Source organism: Mytilus galloprovincialis, chromosome 2 (assembly GCF_965363235.1).
Source record: "Mytilus galloprovincialis chromosome 2, xbMytGall1.hap1.1, whole genome shotgun sequence".
NCBI classification, from domain to species: domain Eukaryota; kingdom Metazoa; phylum Mollusca; class Bivalvia; order Mytilida; family Mytilidae; genus Mytilus; species Mytilus galloprovincialis.
This window is the reverse complement of record NC_134839.1, coordinates 49936855-49956097: the sequence shown is the minus strand read 5'-3', so window position 1 is coordinate 49956097 and position 19243 is coordinate 49936855. Positions and strand designations below refer to the sequence as shown.

The 19243-nt window shown below is 32.5% G+C and overlaps 1 long non-coding RNA gene across 1 annotated transcript; it reads left to right on the top strand.

Annotated features, from left to right (window-relative positions):
- Nucleotides 1-12608: 12608 nt before the first annotated feature.
- Nucleotides 12609-16224, top strand: LOC143063774 (uncharacterized). Its single transcript, XR_012975098.1, has 4 exons — nucleotides 12609-12728; nucleotides 14047-14279; nucleotides 15471-15549; nucleotides 16113-16224. It is a non-coding gene; the product is annotated as an uncharacterized LOC143063774 (long non-coding RNA).
- Nucleotides 16225-19243: the final 3019 nt, after the last annotated feature.

The following is a 19243-nucleotide window of genomic DNA, read 5'->3' as shown; positions in this document are numbered from 1 at the left end:
GTTTCGCTAATGTTTGAATATTATACCACAAGTCGAATTTAAAGGTAATGACCTCATTTAGAAATTGTATACACTTGTTCACTTGTGCGGAAACTAACATTTAGATAAAGTGTTTGTAATCTAAACGATCTGTAATAAGGAGTACCCATATTGCATCCATGATTAATTTCACAACCTAAAAATCAAATAACATGCAGTTGGTTTGTTATATTTCCTTAAATATTTTGAACAATTTGACATAAGTATTTGTTTATTATATATTTTTAAGAAACGGATTTTCGTAACATATTGTATTTGCTCATTTTAATGCCCAATTTATGGGCATTATGTTTTTTGGTCTGTGCGTCCGTCCGTCCGTTCGTCCGTCTGTACCGCTTCGGGTTAAAGTTTTTAGTCGAGGGAGTTTTTGATGAACTTCAATCAACTTGAAACTTAGTACACATGTTTCCTATGATATAATCTTTTTAATTGTAATGCCAAATTAGAGATTTTCCCCAAATTTCACGGTTCACTGAACATAGAAAATGATAGTGCGAATTGGGCAACCGTGTACTGGGACACATTCTTGTTGTGGGCGTCCATGCATGACAACGTTACTGTAGATTTTACTGTTTCCAGTGACTACTTCATCTGTTGATGTACATGTATACTGTGAATGTTTTGTGAATATTTAAATGTATTACCCCTTTGAAAGACAAGCATAATGTCAAATTATAAAAAAGTACACATGATTAAGTCCCTGAGAAAAGTTGTAAGATTTTCGCTTCTATATTTGCCTAAACGGTACAATCTGGGTACTTGGCGCAATTTTGGTACTATGATGTTATAGTCATTTGAATAACACATTTAAGCTTGACATCTTGAAACAACTGGCATAAATAAACAAGGTAAGGAAGATTTAGGGGGGGGGGGTGTAAATCTACAAATTGATGTTCCGACGTCCAAATCGGATTTGGAAAAAAAACTTATTCATATATCGGTTTATCGGTTTCAGGGAAAATCCCTATCCATTCATATATTCCATCAGAAAATCACAACCCACTGATATTCATTTCGGTTGCTCAATGCTCTTCAACATTGTCCTTGTTTTTACAAACTAACTGCTTTTGATCTAAGCTAAACTGGTGAGTCTTCAGAAGACCAAACGCGCGTCTGGCGTACCAAATTATAAGCCTGGTATCTGTGATAACTATTCCAAGCTATCATGACATCTATCATTGAGATTTTAGGCAAGTAGTATTCATGATTCATTTATGAGATAAAAAGATCTGAACATAGATTATACAGACATCTGAATAGGAAATGAACATGTATTACCAAATTGACACATACAATCCTACAAAATTGCTATATTGCATCCGTGAAATTACATCATAATGATATATATATTTGACATAAAAAAAAGTTACAGATACCACCTGCACCCCTGTGTATACCAATCTATACAGACATTTATTCAAATAGAAAACTCTCTAAAATCAGTTTTTCTCACATTAATACTCATTTATCAGAATTAAAGTCTTAAAGAAATCACTGTGTATATTCTAAGTTTGTCTTTACTATACATTTGATACCCCCTCCCCTGTTTCAATTTTTTAAAGAATTTGAAAACAAGACTTGAATTATTGCCAGCTTACCCTATTTGCATATTTTCTGATAAAAAATGCCTAGAACCTGTTAAAAACTATTTTGATAACATATTGAAAGAATATCAGAATATCATAAATGTAATATTTAGCAATCAATCATTACACCATTCAAGATTATATAAAGTATCCAATCCAGCCTCTATCTCCAGTCCACATCTTACTGTATGCCTATTTGTCAATTAAAGAACACATTTTCTGCCTCAAATGGTCAATTTAGAATTCTTGTCACAACAGTATCATTTGTAACCATATATCTGACACAATTTAGCTACTATATATACTAGAAGTGTTCAAACAAAGCCATATTTGCAATAGTTGTATGTATGCAGATACCATTCTGAGATATAAATTCACTTAAAATGTGGTAGAGATGACTGCTAACATCTGATTTTTGCATAACTTCCAAGCATAGTTATTGTTTTCTATATCAAGAACTTTAAAATCATAAAATCATAGCATTTACAAGTTAAATTATTTGTTTTATGACCCAGGGGGTAGGCAATTTTTCTATGTTTTTTGCCCCTGGGGCCTCAAATTTCCTAAATCATTCTGCTGTTTCTAGCAATTTGGAATATTTAGTACATATTCAGGATAGAACACACTATTGTAAGTTTTCTTGAGATATTTTTGTTTTTCTAGCTTGTATTTATTATGCCGTGGTGACAAAAAAGCAGATTTAGGTGTTGCGGCTTACTTTTGGGTTATCGAAAGGACACAAATACCTCATAAATAATATTCAGGAAGGATCTATGAGTTTCAATGACTGCGAAGAGTAAATATAAGCACTTCTTAACAATTTAACTTACAAATATGCAAATATTATGTTTAATTTTGTATCCAGGACTTTAAGTAAACTATGCATACTGTAAACTGTGAATTTATGCTGAGTCATCATATTTAAGGCCCAGGATTCTATCAATCTTCATTAAATATTTATAAAGCTTCTTATTTGAGTTAATTTCTTTGAAATGTGTGAAAAAAGCACATTTGGTTAGTTTCTGAATGTTCCCCTTTTTCACCCTATATAGGTTGCATTTCTGTAAATATTGACAATGCAATTTCCCATAGGAACTCCTTTTACGGCTAAAACTGTACCACTTTTACTATGAAGTTTTGAAAAAAATCTTATCCTAGAATTGAAAGTTCATATGCACCACAATTTTTTTCAAAGGTCAAACTATAGGGCTGTGCGGCATATTTTCAACGTTTATATGCCCTGAACTTCTCAGAGTTTAAACTTACACTAATTTTCTTCACTACCCCTACCTCGAATGAAAGGTTACCACAGATTTCAATGTAAACAATATGCACGTGTTTATTTACTGGTAACATTCCCAATTTCTGTCTCTGCGTTATGGAACACAGAGAGCATAACTGGGAACCAGTATGAAAACAAAATTATTTTTCTATGAATATTCAATTACTCCCCAAAAGAGGCGTGTTTTGAGAAACAGCTGTATAGGTTGCACTTTGTAAATACAGCTGTTTCTCAAATTTAATTTACCATATAACTGACAATTACGATATCCCTTACAATGCACTTGATACATTGACTAGGAAAACCCTTCAGTGTAGATGTTTGTTATTCACACGCGACCATTTAAGAATCTTTTGCAGCAGTACAAAAAAAGTGTGAAAGATATTCAAAAGTAAGACAGAGTCACAACCATTCTCAACCAAAAGGATAATGCATGTCATTAAACATGTTAAAACCTTTTTAAAACTCTGTACGATCATTCGACTTTCGTTAGAAAGAAAAACAAATCAACAATTCGCTGCTTGCTATTTATCAAAATCTAGATTTTTCACATTCTTTAAGTTCAACGATATTAAAAAAAAGATTGATAACATTACTAATTGATTTAAAACATTCCGGTTTTTCTGACTTGAAAATCACAACCTCAAATTCAATCTATTAAAACGTTAGCTGCATGTTGTTATACTAGTTGTTTTAAGAAATATCTCTTTTATAATGTACTAGTTGATAAATATCATTAAAATATCAATGATGGAGTTAAAAATAAGTTGATACAATGTGTGTATCAATGTCAAGAAAGGGTATTAAACTTTTAAACTGCAAGGTAAATAAGAACACTGCCAAGCTCATGACATTGGTCCTGTTTGATTCAATAGATATGTAAAAAAAATATAAAGCATGGAAAGGCTGTTTCAAGTTTGATTCGATGACTCTCTTCGACAAAAAGATCCGCAAAAATAGAAAAGAAAAATATTAAGGCTTTTCTTACTGAGGAATATATTACATTAGCTGTATTTGGCAATTATTTCGGAATTATAGGCACTGAATGCTCTTCACCTTTCGCATTTCATTTGGCCTTTTTTTATTATTTTTTTATTCGTGCGTTACTGATAAGTCTGTTGTAGACGAAACACGCATCTGACGTAACTACAAAATATCAATTGTAAATGATGTGTGAAAAATTATTAAATATTGGTATACTGTGTATGGTTTTCGGGAAACTAAATGTTTTCTGCTTATATTATATTAAGGTGACAGAAAATCTACACATTTGTCCTATTTCAAAGGTTATCTAAATAATTTTTCTAACAAATAATCACGCATAGGCTAATTTATAACGTAAATGTAAATAAGGGCAATAGTAACATACCACTGTTCAAAGGTCAAACATTGATTGAGAGAAAACAAATCCGGGTTAAACATTTTTATAAAAATGCCAAAATTGTTGTTGCTTAAAATTTTATAGTGATCAAGATAATAAAACTAGACTACTATACTCAAGTTTTGGACATTTTTACATACACATGTATATGTCTGTTTGTCTTTTTGTCAATATAAAGCATTTTTTTTTGCGACAGTTATACAAATGAGAGGTTTAGCTACCTGGTGGGACAAGATTTGATCCACCATATTCTACATAAGGAGATGGCTGTGTATGGAACGCCGTAATCGCCTTATGTTAAAAACTTTCATTATATGATGGTACTTTGACATTATACGATGGTACTTTGACATTATACGATGGTACTACGACATTATATGATGGTACTTTGACATTATACGATGGTACTTTGACATTATATGATGACACTTCGACATTATACGATGGTACTTTGACATTATATGATGGTACTTTGACATTATATGATGGTACTTTGACATTATACGATGGTACTTTGACATTATACGATGGTACTTTAACATTATACTTTGCTTTGTCAATTTCGAGTAGCTCGGTGTCCTCTGCAATTTTGATTTTACATTTTTATATCACCAGATCAACATCAAAATTGGTAAACAAGCATACACAAGAATGAAGGACTTATATATTTTTTTTACATTAATCAGTACAAATGCTAGATCATTGATAAATCGATATCTTATAAATAGTTCTCATTGATGTAAACGAGAAACACTGATACCCTGTTATAATTTTTAAGATATCTTTTTTACCTTAAATGTGATAAAAAAAATCCCATAGCAAGTGATCTTTAAGAAGGATTTCCGAATATCATTCTTAAAAAAAATAACATTCATATTTTCTTTCTTTTCACCCTATGTTTCTATTGTGGATATTGTACCTTTGACTATGGGTTGATGCTTTAAAAAATCATGAAAATTCATTTTTTCGCCGAAATTAATTTTTTCATAGCAGATAAGATTGAAAAATGATGAAATAATAATTATTTAGATTTTTTTTTAATTTTAAATCAAAGTTTTCTTTTGTCAACTGCATTTTGAAATGCAAACTTCAAACCTCCGTTCGACAGATGTTGTATGTACAGTATACAAATGGATCAACATAATAGAAAGGTTGACCATATAATAGTTTCTACTTTGCCCACTTTCATTATTTAGAAATAAAAAGTAGTAATTTTTATTGAAAGTTCTATCGACAATAGAATAACACAGATACATTCAAAACCAAGGTTATGTCAATTTACCAAAATTATGAAGTCTAGACTTTATTTAAATACACATACGAGATATCATGTGTCATAATAAAAAATATATCTCGGTGAGCCATTTGAAACTATCAGAGTGTTTATAAAAATAACAATTAACTTGGGTTATCTCGCCTGGAAATGTCCAATATTCTTGAACATGTTTCCCACGAAAATACGAATACGAATACAAAAGTTTTATTTTGATTCGGTTAACATTTAAGAATACAAACATAAGCTCTTAAGAGCTTTTTACCGAATATAAAATAACATAAACACAACATTTAAACACACAAACATGCAGACAAGATATATAACAGCATAAGCACATTGCAAAACATGCAAAGCACTACTAAAATACATATCTTAACAACCAAAGCTGAAGCACAACTAAAATTAAGCACTAATAAAAATATAGCACACATGCAAACATTTAAGGCATACTAGCATGTTAGAGCAACTTCTAAAATATGAAAAGCTTATCTACATGCAGATCAACAACATTTTGAACACAAAAGAGGAAGAACTTATTGAATTTCAAGACCAGAGTTCAATGGTCATAAATAGACTTAAAATTTTATCGGAAGAAACTACATGCAATATAGGGTCAACAAATGCATCTATTTAACACTATTTAGAATTGGTTTGCTGAACCGAGTTGAATGTCATCAGGTCAATGATGTAGTTACCTCATAGCATTATGGACACAAATTGAGGGTTTGTGTATAGTTCACCTCATGGAAGTGCCCTTTTTTGTTGGTGAGCACATTATTTGAACATTGACTATATTTGATTGTTTGTATCAATAAGCTTTCGTTGAAGTTGTTAAAAAGTTACTTGAATAAAGAGATGATTTGAATGTTTTAGTATGCAAAGGTGGGGTAAGCTTATATCACCACTTTTCCTAACCTCAAACAACTTGACCCAATTAACTTGATTCCATTATGTCTTTCATTTGATGAAGAGAGACATGTTGTTTTATTCTCTCTCGTTCTTTTCAGTGACGCTTGTCCAGGCCACACCTTGTTTGTCTTTTGACCTTGACGTTAGCTGTATTGCACATGAGTGTATTGCCAGAATGTTTGTCGTGACTGTCAGGTCAAATTACCGTTTTAGTGTTAACTTGTCTCAAGCATGTTTATTTCTTTTTACCTGGGTTTCAGATATTTGACTTTTACACATATAGTGTAAAATAATTGTAACTTTGACAAATTTCTCCCATCATAGAAAGTGGCAGGGAGTGATTGCGTTTAATGGAAATGCAAACAAACAACTTATGAGTTGGTTGATATAAACCAAAATTTATGTATGAAACTTCATGTACAATGGTGTAGTTCACTTTGTAATATGAGTGCTGTAATCGTAGAAGACGCAGTGAACAGAGTGTTGTACATGTATTTGTATGCTTTCATGTGCTATGCATTATGCTCATAAATGAGCACGAGTGTGTACATAGAGTGAATCCATACTCTGATTTTGTCAGTCAAAATTGAGGTCAAAACAATATATGTTAGCGATATTGTGGAAAATATCTTTAACAATAAAATAAAATGTTATATAGAAATGTTCATAGCAAGGTTCTGACCAAGTGCATCCTGGCCAACACAGGCTATTACAAACTATCAGATGCTGAAATTTTAAAGATCAACTTGTGTTAATTTATCAACAAATAATTTCTTGTAATAATTTCCCAAAACTTTAAATAGTCATTTATTTCAAAGTTTTCATTGATTAAATGGCTAATTGGGGCAAATATTGGTCGGTCCCCTTCTTCTGTGTTATTCAATTTAATATGTTCTTCAAGTCCATATTCTAGTAATTCGGTTCCACTAAGTTGTATGCCTACTTGGTTTTGAAGTTGGCCAGATGACCACAAAATCAAAGGAGACGATATAACTGTACACATCATATGACCAGCCCATGCTGTTTTCCACCGTTGAAGCCTTCTGTTTATCTCCCCATTATATATGAAATGTAGAGCTTCTAAATGCTGAAGGTTAAATGGTTTTAGAATATCTTGATCTTCCGAATAATAAAATAATAACATAGGATACCCTCAAATATGTCCCTCCATAATCTCTTAGACCCTTGATTGTGGGTACTCCGGCCTGTTAACATACTTCCATCACCCCTTTCACTGAGCATAAAGTCTGCAACTGACACGTTTTCCAGTCCCTTGTCCGATCTAACCCTTAGAGGCACACCGAAGTTGGCGACACCTGACAAAAACAGATTTAGACTGTTAGAGACGTGTTGTTATTACAGCATTTAAGAAAATTTGTCATTCTGCTTAAACCATCAACACCACCTATTATTATGAATTGCCAGCGTACAAGCTTATGGTTAGTGTCTATATGCCACAAGTGGTTAGTCCCCATTACGTTATAAACTGTTTGTGAAGTGTTCCCGATTTCCTTGTTTGAGCTTCAGATGAATGTAAACGTTGAATAGAGTCTATTAGACGCCATCTCTGTACTCATCATCGTTAAGTTCTGAAAATGTACGTTTACTCAGATCGAACTGTGCCATTCTTCGATATATTCAGTTACGAGCAAAAGCTTTGCAACAAATCAAAATCCATTATCAAGTAAATTTTCAAGTGTTGATTTGTCTATGTCAAATTTAGGAGGTCCGGAACTTCCTTGAATTTTCTGTGGTTTAATAGTCCCATATTTAATACACTCAATTCGACGCTTCATCATGTCTGCTGTATTTGAAACTCCTAGAGCTTCTTATTCATGTCTCGAAAGTATACCCACAATGTTTGGTGTTATTTATTCTCTTTTATAATGTATAAACGCATGCTTCAAATCAACCTTCTTTAGTACACTCAACATGAGTGATTCGTCCATTTTGTTTTTTTCTGTGCGTCCGTCCGTCCGTTCGTCCCTTCGTCCGTCCGTTCGTCCCGCTTCAACTTAAAGTTTTTGGTCGAGGTAGTTTTTGATGAAGTTGAAATCCAATCAACTTGAAACTTAGTATACATGTTTCCTATGATATTATTTTTCCAATTTTAATGCCAAATTAGAGATTTCTCTCCATTTTCACGGTCCATTGAACATATAAAATGATAGTGCGGATGGGGCATCCGTGTACTGGGGACATATTTATGTTTTTTTCTAATTTCCCATGATTCCTTTTGTCTTTACAAAATGACAAAGTACCATCATATAATGTCAAAGTACCATCATATAATGTCAAAGTACCAGCATATAATGTCAAAGTACCATCGTATAATGTCAAAGTACAATCATATAATGTCAAAGTACCATCGTATAATGTCAAAGTATCATCATATAATGTCAAAGTACCATCGTATAATGTCAAAGTACCATCATATAATGTCAAAGTACCATCGTATAATGTCAAAGTACCATCATATAATGAAAGCTTTTAACATAAGGCAGTTACGGCGTTCCATAGCTGTGCGTGCTAGCTTGTGGAGTATTTCCATTCGTTTGATATGTTTGAGCTTTTGATTTTGCATTTGTAAAGGGACTTTTTTTATTTATGGTATTTTTATTGTTTTACTTTTACATGTAATTCCTGTCTCCCAAAATGAAACCAAAATATGTTGCAACACCTATGGAACGCCGTAACTGCCTTATGTTAAAAGCTTCGTAAATCCTTCATATGACTCAATGACAAACCAATATATATGTGTTTTCAATGGGTTTTTCCTACTACTCTCGGTTTTTATTTCACGTGTTTAAAGTATGTCTAAATGATATTTAAACTTGACATTATTGCTATTTAAATCATATGATCATGACAGGTATCTATATATAAAATAAAATGGTACAATGACCGTTTTAATAAGATGCACACTGTCTTAATCGTAATAAAATTTTTTAAAAATATTTGAATGATGTGTAATTCAGACCCACTTCCTGAACTTTCTTTATCTAGGAAAGCATGAAAGCTGCATGACCAAAACTTGACCTAAACAAATTGACATATTCATTTATGGTCAACCTTTTTTAAACAATTATCTTAATAATATCTTAATTTACGAAAAAAGAAATTTAACGATAAATAATTTCCGTATCGATCGAAGCAGTGACTTCTAAATTGATGATACACTTGAAAATTTACTCCAGCAGCCACAACTTGTAATTGAAATAGACATACATTTTGTATATATACGCCCTGTGAAAATGATTATTATAAGTAATAGTTTTCGTATTTTTCTTCGCTGAGTATGTTTTGAAATCAAACTTTTTACACTGTTTAAATATTGGTTTATACCTATCTTGTATCTATTGGTTAAAAGCGCTTCGGACGCATTAAATTATTTAACGTGTTGTTTTCAATTTTTCACATCACTGGGTCATTACCTCTGCTGGTGGACTATTAGTCTCTGAGGGTACCATCATCTCAGAAGTCAGTACTGCGGTACTGACATAATTTAACAACCTTTCTAAAATTGTCCGTTTATAAATTTTGAAATTATTAAAAAAAACTAAGGTTTCAACTCCCTCAGACAAAGTTGACTTAAGATGAATTTGGGTATTTATTTTAGGTATTTTTGACATAGCTCTTCAACGGTTTCGGTTTGGCTTTGAGAGTTCCTGATGAAGGTAAATCCAGAAAAGCGCTTCGGACGCATAACATTATTAAAAGTGTTGTTTTCAATTTTTTAAACTGTTTTTTATTCAATATATTAAATTATATTTGGCAAAAGGCAAAGCCTATGTGAGTACTCTTCATAGAGAGAACACATCGTGTATGCATAACAAATAGTGGGCAAAATCATAACATTATTGATCATTACGTAGTAGTTTATCTAATCAAAACCACAAGTCACTTCGGAAACTGGATGAAGTTAAATGACATCACCATTGAAAAGTACAAAACTATTTTTATGAAACTACATAAATGATGCTTGGAAGGCAGTGTTCGTTATGTTTTGATTTACATAGTTTTGGCGGCGAAAATGATGTAACTAAATGTAATGTGAACAAATGTTTATTTGGGAAATTTGAAACAACTCACTTATACATGATATAGACGGCCTTTTATAAGGATGTCTAATATTGGATCGATTGGACTGGATAAAACATGGTTGACAGAAGCTACTGTCATTATTGATTAATTTTCAAACATTTTCTCTTGCGAAAAATATGTTATATATGAATACTTCTACTTATTCATGCTTGACTTGAATAGTTTTCTAATGATTCTCATTGAATTGAAAGATAAGTATCTTTTCCATGAACGAAGCTCTGCAAATGGAATCTTGAAGGTTTTCTTAAAGCACTGCAACCATCTTTTGACGATGAGCATTTCCTGTTTCAATTTCAATATATTCAGAGATCTAATTACATTATTGGTACGATAACCCTTACTTTTAAGTTTGTTTAAAGGTTTAATGAGTTTACACGGATGACATTGTGATTTCCGCACTTTAAGTACAATATTACCGTAACATTTAGGATGTGAAATACCATTTTTACTAAGTTTTCTACAAGTACAGCCAAATTTACTTCAAATATTTGTATCTATGAAAGAATTTAGAAAAGTTTTTAGTAATTTATGGTATCGAATCCCTGACACAATAATTTCCCAGTGATGCATTGATTACGTTCGTTATAATCCATGACATCAGAACACACACGGGCATATCGAACGAGTTGGGATAGTAACACCGTATGATGGAGCCAAAGGCACATCGCCCTCTAAAAAAGGAAAATTAGCAATAGGAAATGAAAAATCGTCTCTTTTATCGTAATTTTCAGTATGTAGTATCCCGTTAGAAATTGAAATGTCTAAATCTAGAAAAGGGCAACTGCTGCTGTTTATGCTAGATTTAGTTAAAGTAAGTTCTTTTAGGTAAATTTCGGAAGTATATTTAGAGAACTCTGGATTATTTAACAAAAAAATATCATCCAGATAACGGTAGGTATTTTGAATGTATCAACCAAATATAACAAGGATGGGTCTTTACTAAGTTAAGTCATAAACTTAGATTCTTAGCAAAAGCATTTTTAACACTCCAAAAATATTTAATACCATTATTTTCATAAGCTTTATTACAAAATGTAATAACCAGTTCTTTGTTAGTAGTAAGGGAGGTAGTTACAAGCACTGATAGATTAGTAGTAGAACACTTACTCGATGCGGAGATAAAACGGAATTTAAATGTTGTTTTTTTGTGTAATTTCGGTAATCAGTACATGGTAGGGACTTTCAAATATTCGGAAGATGCTTTAAGCTGGGTAATGGCAGTGGTATGCTTGTTAACGATTTGACTCTCTGTGGTGCGTACGGACCTAAATGTAGAGGAATTTATAATTTCGTTTTGATGAAATACCGTGTAGTATATACGCCACACCGCCACTACATTATTGGCTGTCTTGTCTACCGGTACGAACACAAACGCTCTGCGAGTACCTTGAGTTTATTTTTTTATTCTAGAATTGGGAATATCATGGATCCTATTATCTATTTCAGAATTGTTTTCCAAATGAGATATTCGAATATTAACAGTATTCATAATTTTATTCGAATAACTGTCTAAAGATTTTTCATTAAATTTTTCACGTTTGCACCAATTTTTACAGTAGGCAGACAGAGTTTCTTTAATGACCTGACGAATTGTTTCCAATCAATTATAGATGGAGGACGTTTCGGTCCTTTCTTTAGAAAAGTTATGTCCTCACGGTCTTCGACGATGTTTAGGTCTCCTGTTATGAAGCACACTTAACTGTTTCTGTGGTGTCCTTTATTTCGATTTTTTATGTGACAGAGGAAGTCAACAAAGTCATTAAGGTGTAATACCACCAAATCATGGTACGCCACATCCGGTTGTATACGAAAGTAGGTCTAAAAAAAATATTCCCTTGAATTTGACAGTTGTAGAAAATTAACCCTGCATTTTAATGCACCTTAATTTTTCTGAGTCATAAACATGTATGTTGGGTGTCTGAAAGCATCATTCTTTTTTAATTTGATGGTCTTATAAAATATTTTGGAAAGTTAAGGTTACATAGTTACCAAAGCAGGTAACCAGTAAATTAGAGTGTATAAATTTGGGTTGTTTACTTCCGGTGCTGGTTACTTTGTTATATGCAATGAAATGTAGTGTGAAATTTTTACTGTAGCACTGGAAAGGATTAAACTTTATTCATGCAAAGTATTTCTTTAGTTGAAATAAAGGTAAATACTGTACCATTTTTTTTTAAAATGCCAATTTAACAAAGACTAATAGGGGAAAATCAATGGTGGTATTACACCTATTTAGGGAAACTACACGTGCACTGGTGACCTTATTGTACTTTCATTTTTAAAAATTATTACTAAACTAGCTCATACATTGTAAACATGGACTATTCTGAATGGATTGAGACACAGAAAGCACGTTTGAGAGAAAATTGCCTTGAAACGGGGGTTTTCGGGTGTTTGATAAGCCAAATGGGTGGACAGACGAAGCTATATTCCGTTTATAGTGTTAGGTTTCCTTGGGACAGAAAAAAAAGAACATTGTATGGTCATAGATTTTCATACATGTTGCACACAGGGAAATTTGATCTATCAGAGGAAGTTGATGTGTCTCATCTGTGTCATCAGAAGAGATGCATCAACCCTGAGCACTTATCTTACGAGCCGCCTTATATCAACAAAGACCGCCAAGTTTGTCGTGGTACACACCAAACAAGGTGTCGAAAACACAAACCCTACCAAGACTGTTTGATTTAAAATGGTAAAACAATAATAACAAGAAAGAAAAGTCATCTCTTCTCAGCATAAACAATAAATGTAGAGAGACAATGGACACATAGAACCACATGAAAAATGAAAAGCTATGTACACAAACAACATAAAATATATAAAAATATAGCTAAGATGAGCACTAAACACAACCAGTACTGCATTGCACTATTCAAACTATAACACTGAGTTCACCTGTATCATACCTGTACAGGTAAACATTACCTGATATTGATTTACTATCAAACAGTACAGGTAAAAATGTAATCTTGAACTTCATCCGACATACTTTTAGAGTAATACTTTTTATATTTTCAATCAGAAATAAAAGTTTAATATCAGCAAAAGAATTTATTATATCAAATATATAGGTAGTAGAAAGTTAATGCATTATATTTAAAACAATGAACTGTATTTTCTACACTTTAATATATATATTTGTTGACATTTGTATGCATTATAATTTTGAAATTGCAAAGGCCATATCTAGCTTTAAATCCAATTTTTAAGTGAGATTAATAATTAGTACTCCTTAATAAAAAATCTATTACTATTCATGATAGGAATAGTCATTTTAATCACAAATATTGTCACAATCTTCATTTCCTGAATCAGCAAGGCCCTTTTTATAATATACTGAAAGAGGATAGTGAATGCTTGCATGTAATTTATACTTTCTCCTCCTACTATTTACCCTTCTTAGTTTTGAAGATATGAGACGTTTGCGTTGAGCATTGCGAATATCAATTTTATGTCTTTGTTTCAGTTGTTTTGCAACCAATGAACCTGGTGTTATAGCAGCACCCAGCTGAACAGAGAGTTTTATGACAGAATTGGAATATTTGCTGTTTACCATTAGCACAGCAGCATGAGCCCGACCGGGGAAGTTTCTGTGAAAAGTTACATTTTTAGGATTGCACCTACTCAGCGAACGGTTAAATCCCTCACTTTTTTGAGTTGAGGTCAGAAACCGAACTAAATCCAGGCTATTTGGACCAAGTAAGATTTTTATACACCTTCTAAGCTCTTCTTGATCATAAAATGTCATCTTTAATGTGCTGCCATTTGCTATATAACTTCTGACCCAACATTTTGAAGGTTCGCCCCCACACACATAGGAGTTTACTTTGCAAGAACTTCCACAGTTACCCTTATAACACATAATTATGGCATCAATGACATTTGGCATGTGAGCCTTCATGAGTTGTAGGTTCCCCTTATGAACTGAAAAACCAGTATTTAACTCAGCTACACATCTAGCTTTTATATTAAGAGCAAAGCGACTCTTTTCATTTTGCTTACGAGATCCTGAGAACATAATTACACTAAACGTGCATTTCATAATGGCCCTTTTTAAACTTTGAGACAAATGCCTTACATCTCTTAGACTTTGGACATTATTTCCATGTACACTTTTTATCCCAGTAAATGATTTACTATCCCCATCCGAAGTGAAATGAGATATTTGAAGGTGATCACTGACTTCAGCTGCGCATCGACGACTATACTCTCCCTCATTACCTATTGGGAAATCTTCCGCAATATTAGCTGTACACAAACCGGCATGGTTTGGGCATGTTATATTTTTCCCTTTACCTCTCAGTTTTGAGGCAATTAAACACAATTTATTACCAGTATAAAGAGAGATTATTTTTTTATTTTTTGTCATATTTTCACACATAACTTGGGTGACTTGTGTACCGCCCTGAAACGGTGTGCTGCCATTACTAAAAATTGGGTTATTATACCTAGCATCAGATTCAACTCGAACCAGCTTTTCATTGGATAGACCAAGTGTTTTGTTGTCATTTGCCAAATTTTTCCTTATATTTTCCATGTCATCTTTATTTACTTTTTCCACAACTTTTGAAACTTTATTTGCACATTTCTGCAAGCCTGATGACGAAGGGGAGATAATATTGGCTGCATTTAGGATTTCACTAAAATTTTTGTTTGATATTGGTGTATGTATTAGACCTACTTGTGCACCAATGTTAACCGTGGCAGCCTTTCTGCCTCTTTTTAGAGATTCAACTTCTTCATATAATTTATGAAATGCACTTTTAAATCCACATATATCACATTGAAACCTTTCTTGCCATGCTAATCCCCATTTTACTTGAGCCTCTGTATCAAAATTTAAATTACCCTTACAGTCTTGTTTATACAACATGTGATTTTTCATTTCAGTGTTAATCATGTACTGAAGAGCATTCTGTTGAAAAATCTTATATGTGAATTGGTCTGCAGATGACACATTAGCTTTAAGGTATGTATCAATTAATGTCATGTTTTTTGGTTTTGGCCGCAAAAGTTCACAATTTGCCATCGTGCCGTCTGCATTTTGCACTGACAAAACACCATCTAAACATTTATTTACCCTGGATTTATACACATCAGAATCCAGTCTCACATACTTAAAAATTTCACAATTCTTACCAAATTTAATTTTTTTACCAGCATTCCGAGGGACATAACCCTTTTTAAAACCATTTTGAGGTAATTTTTTATTACTCTTTCTTCCCATTTTCTATTGTAAAATACAATAAAGTGGACTTTTTGTGTAAATCTATAAGAAATATACTGTTATAATTAAATAAAAAGACTTTGATATCACAAACACTAAATGATTAACTGAAAGGGAACCGTTATTTGTCGCACTCAGGAACAGACCAAAAACTCAAGTTATACATAAGGACTTATAGAAACTTCCGTGGAGACTGTTAACATTTATAGAGACAGTTCGTTCAGCTAAAACACTTTCATTATTGATTTAACATTACATTTCTTACATTTATTTGGGAAAATAATCACATTTGTTTTATTTTTTAGCCAAAAGATATCAAGTTTTGATGAAAAAAGAAGGAAAAATGGACCAAAACAGACCAAAACAGACCTTCAAATGAACTCTAAAAGGTGCAATAAAATTGTTTATCATCTTAAAGTTGTCTTTTGTATCCTATTTAATTGTTTCAATGCATAGATGATGAGTATATGATCAGATATTAGTCAACACTGCATTTTATAATGATACACTGAAATTAGGATTTTTCGTAGAAATTAGACTGAAATCGCCATAGGATATGGCCTTACAATATAGTGATTTTCTCTGAAACTATAGCTCTGACTGAGACAAAACTTGGCAGTTATGCTTGAAATAACTTGCAATTGGAGAGAAAAAAATTACATTAAGTTTATTTGACATTTAGGTGTTCTTTAGGTGTAATACCACCAAATCATGGTACGCCACATCCGGTTGTATACGAAAGTAGGTCTAAAAAAAATATTCCCTTGAATTTGACAGTTGTAGAAAATTAACCCTGCATTTTAATGCACCTTAATTTTTCTGAGTCATAAACATGTATGTTGGGTGTCTGAAAGCATCATTCTTTTTTAATTTGATGGTCTTATAAAATATTTTGGAAAGTTAAGGTTACATAGTTACCAAAGCAGGTAACCAGTAAATTAGAGTGTATAAATTTGGGTTGTTTACTTCCGGTGCTGGTTACTTCGTTATATGCAATGAAATGTAGTGTGAAATTTTTACTGTAGCACTGGAAAGGATTAAACTTTATTCATGCAAAGTATTTCTTTAGTTGAAATAAAGGTAAATACTGTACCATTTTTTTAAAAATGCCAATTTAACAAAGACTAATAGGGGAAAATCAATGGTGGTATTACACCTTAAAATAATTGGATTATTCAGTTAAAGGACAGTATCTGCAAATGGGAAAATTTTGAAATTAGGAATGCTTCTTAAAATTAAATGATTCTTGTTTTGCTCCAATATGAGGTGTAACTCATCAGAAAACAATAACAATTACAGAGACACAATTAATTCCAATTTTAATTTCAGTTATCAATTTTATCAGTTCTGCGGTTAATAAAAACATTCATGATCTTTATGATTACTTGGAACTTTCTGTTTGTGTTTGTGTCGCGAGGCTTAGGTACCATTAAAAGAAGGACGAAAGATAACAGAGGGAGAGTCAAACTCATAGACAGAAAATAAACTGACAACGCCATGGTTTAAAATAAAAAGACAAACAGACACACAATAGTACAGAAGATACAACATAGAAAACAAAAGAATAAGCAACACGAACCCCACCAAAAACTGGAGGATCTCAGTTGCTCCAGAAAGGTAAGCAGATCCTGCTCCACATGTGTCACCCGTCGTGCTACTTATGTTATTACAAATTCGGTAAATAGTCTAATTCTGTAGGTCACATTCGTGAAAAGGGAAGGATATTGCAGTTACGACATAAGGTACATATCCGATATCATCTGTGAAACTTCCATAACGGTCAACCAACTCGTGATGGTGTCCGTAAAATACGAAGAGATGATTTCAACTTCACCAACTCGTTTAATAGCTTCCTTGTGATTAGCAATCCTCTATCAAGGACATCATGATAGGAAATACAAGTCTGGGCATATCGTATCAATTGGGAGATATATACTCTGTATGCAGGCGCTGCTGGAATTTTGCTACATAGAAATGGAAAGTTCATAATTGGGAAGCTGAAATCATCTCTTTTGTCGTAAAAGTTTGTTTTTAACCGACCCTCAACTTCTAGTCAAGTCAAAATATGAGTCAGACTTAGCTGTATCTGTAATAATCTTTATCTCTAGTTTGATGGGATAGATTCGCTCAAAATAGTCACCAAATTGTTTTTTTATTGAGTGATAGAACATCATCTATATAGCGGAACGTAAGGTTAAAGGATATTGCTATTGCTAGTTCCTGTATGAAGCCAGCCTCATAATAATAAAGAAACAAATCGGCAAGAAGAGGGCACAATTGGTTCCCATTGGAATTCTGACAGTCTGTTGAAAAACACGTCCTTTAAAACGTAACAAATATGTTGTCAATCAAGAAATCAAGCATCTTGATAATGTCATTTTCAGATAATTTTTGGTTTGAATCATAGTGATTCTTTACAAAGTAGGATTTATCCCTTCCCAAGACAAGATACTTGTTTCTACGTTCGCCATTCTTTTTAATGAAACAAAGTATTACCAACTCTTTCAATTTGTCTTTTATTTTGGAATGTGGAATACTTGTGTAAAGTGTAGAAAAGTCAAATGTCTAATACTATTGCAAGATAAGAGAGTCTTAGATTGTATGTACTCTAAAAGATCTTTGGATTTTTTTAGTATCTACATCTGATTCACGCCACCTCTAGTTTCACAATAACTTTGGAGGCCGGCTTTGATTGCTGATTGTTATAACGTTAAGGTCACAAATATGTGGTATGCAGTTTAACAGCATTTGCCAATAAAATTATAACGAAGTTTATTGCACATGGCTAGCTCACTCGTCTGTTCCTTAAAATAAACTGATGTCATTTATTTCATCAAGCTTTAAATTTAATCGGGTTTTAAAATTTGTTCGATGGATGTTTTTTTTGGAAATTTGAGACACCTTTTTGAAGATAACTTGTCAAGATACAACATGTGTGAAAATCAGGCATATAAGGGCACCCATATAGGAGCTAAATTCATTTAAAACTACATTTTTATGACGAAAATGAATGTGTTACGATTCAATAAATAAGGACTTTCCTACGTGTACCCCATTTACTTCAATATAATTCACAAATGTACCCTTGGGATACTTCCGGATTGGCCTTTAATCATAAATCAATTAGTTTTTGACCAGTAAGAAAGCAGCGAATTTCCACATTTCCAAATATATACAGAAAATGCACACCCTATGCATCAAAAATCAGATCTGGCGGAAGATGTTATATCATTATTGACCTTGATGTGAGTCTGTTGATACTGATATGGTCAACACTTAGCTCACTATGTTAAACCTTTACTACTAATGATTTCAGAAGTTAAATAACACATTGCAATTAATTTTTATAATATGGATTTTATTCATTTAGTACATAGCATAATATATTTTGTTTTCTATTGTTACAAAAAGTAAGTTCAGAGTAATACATGTGTAC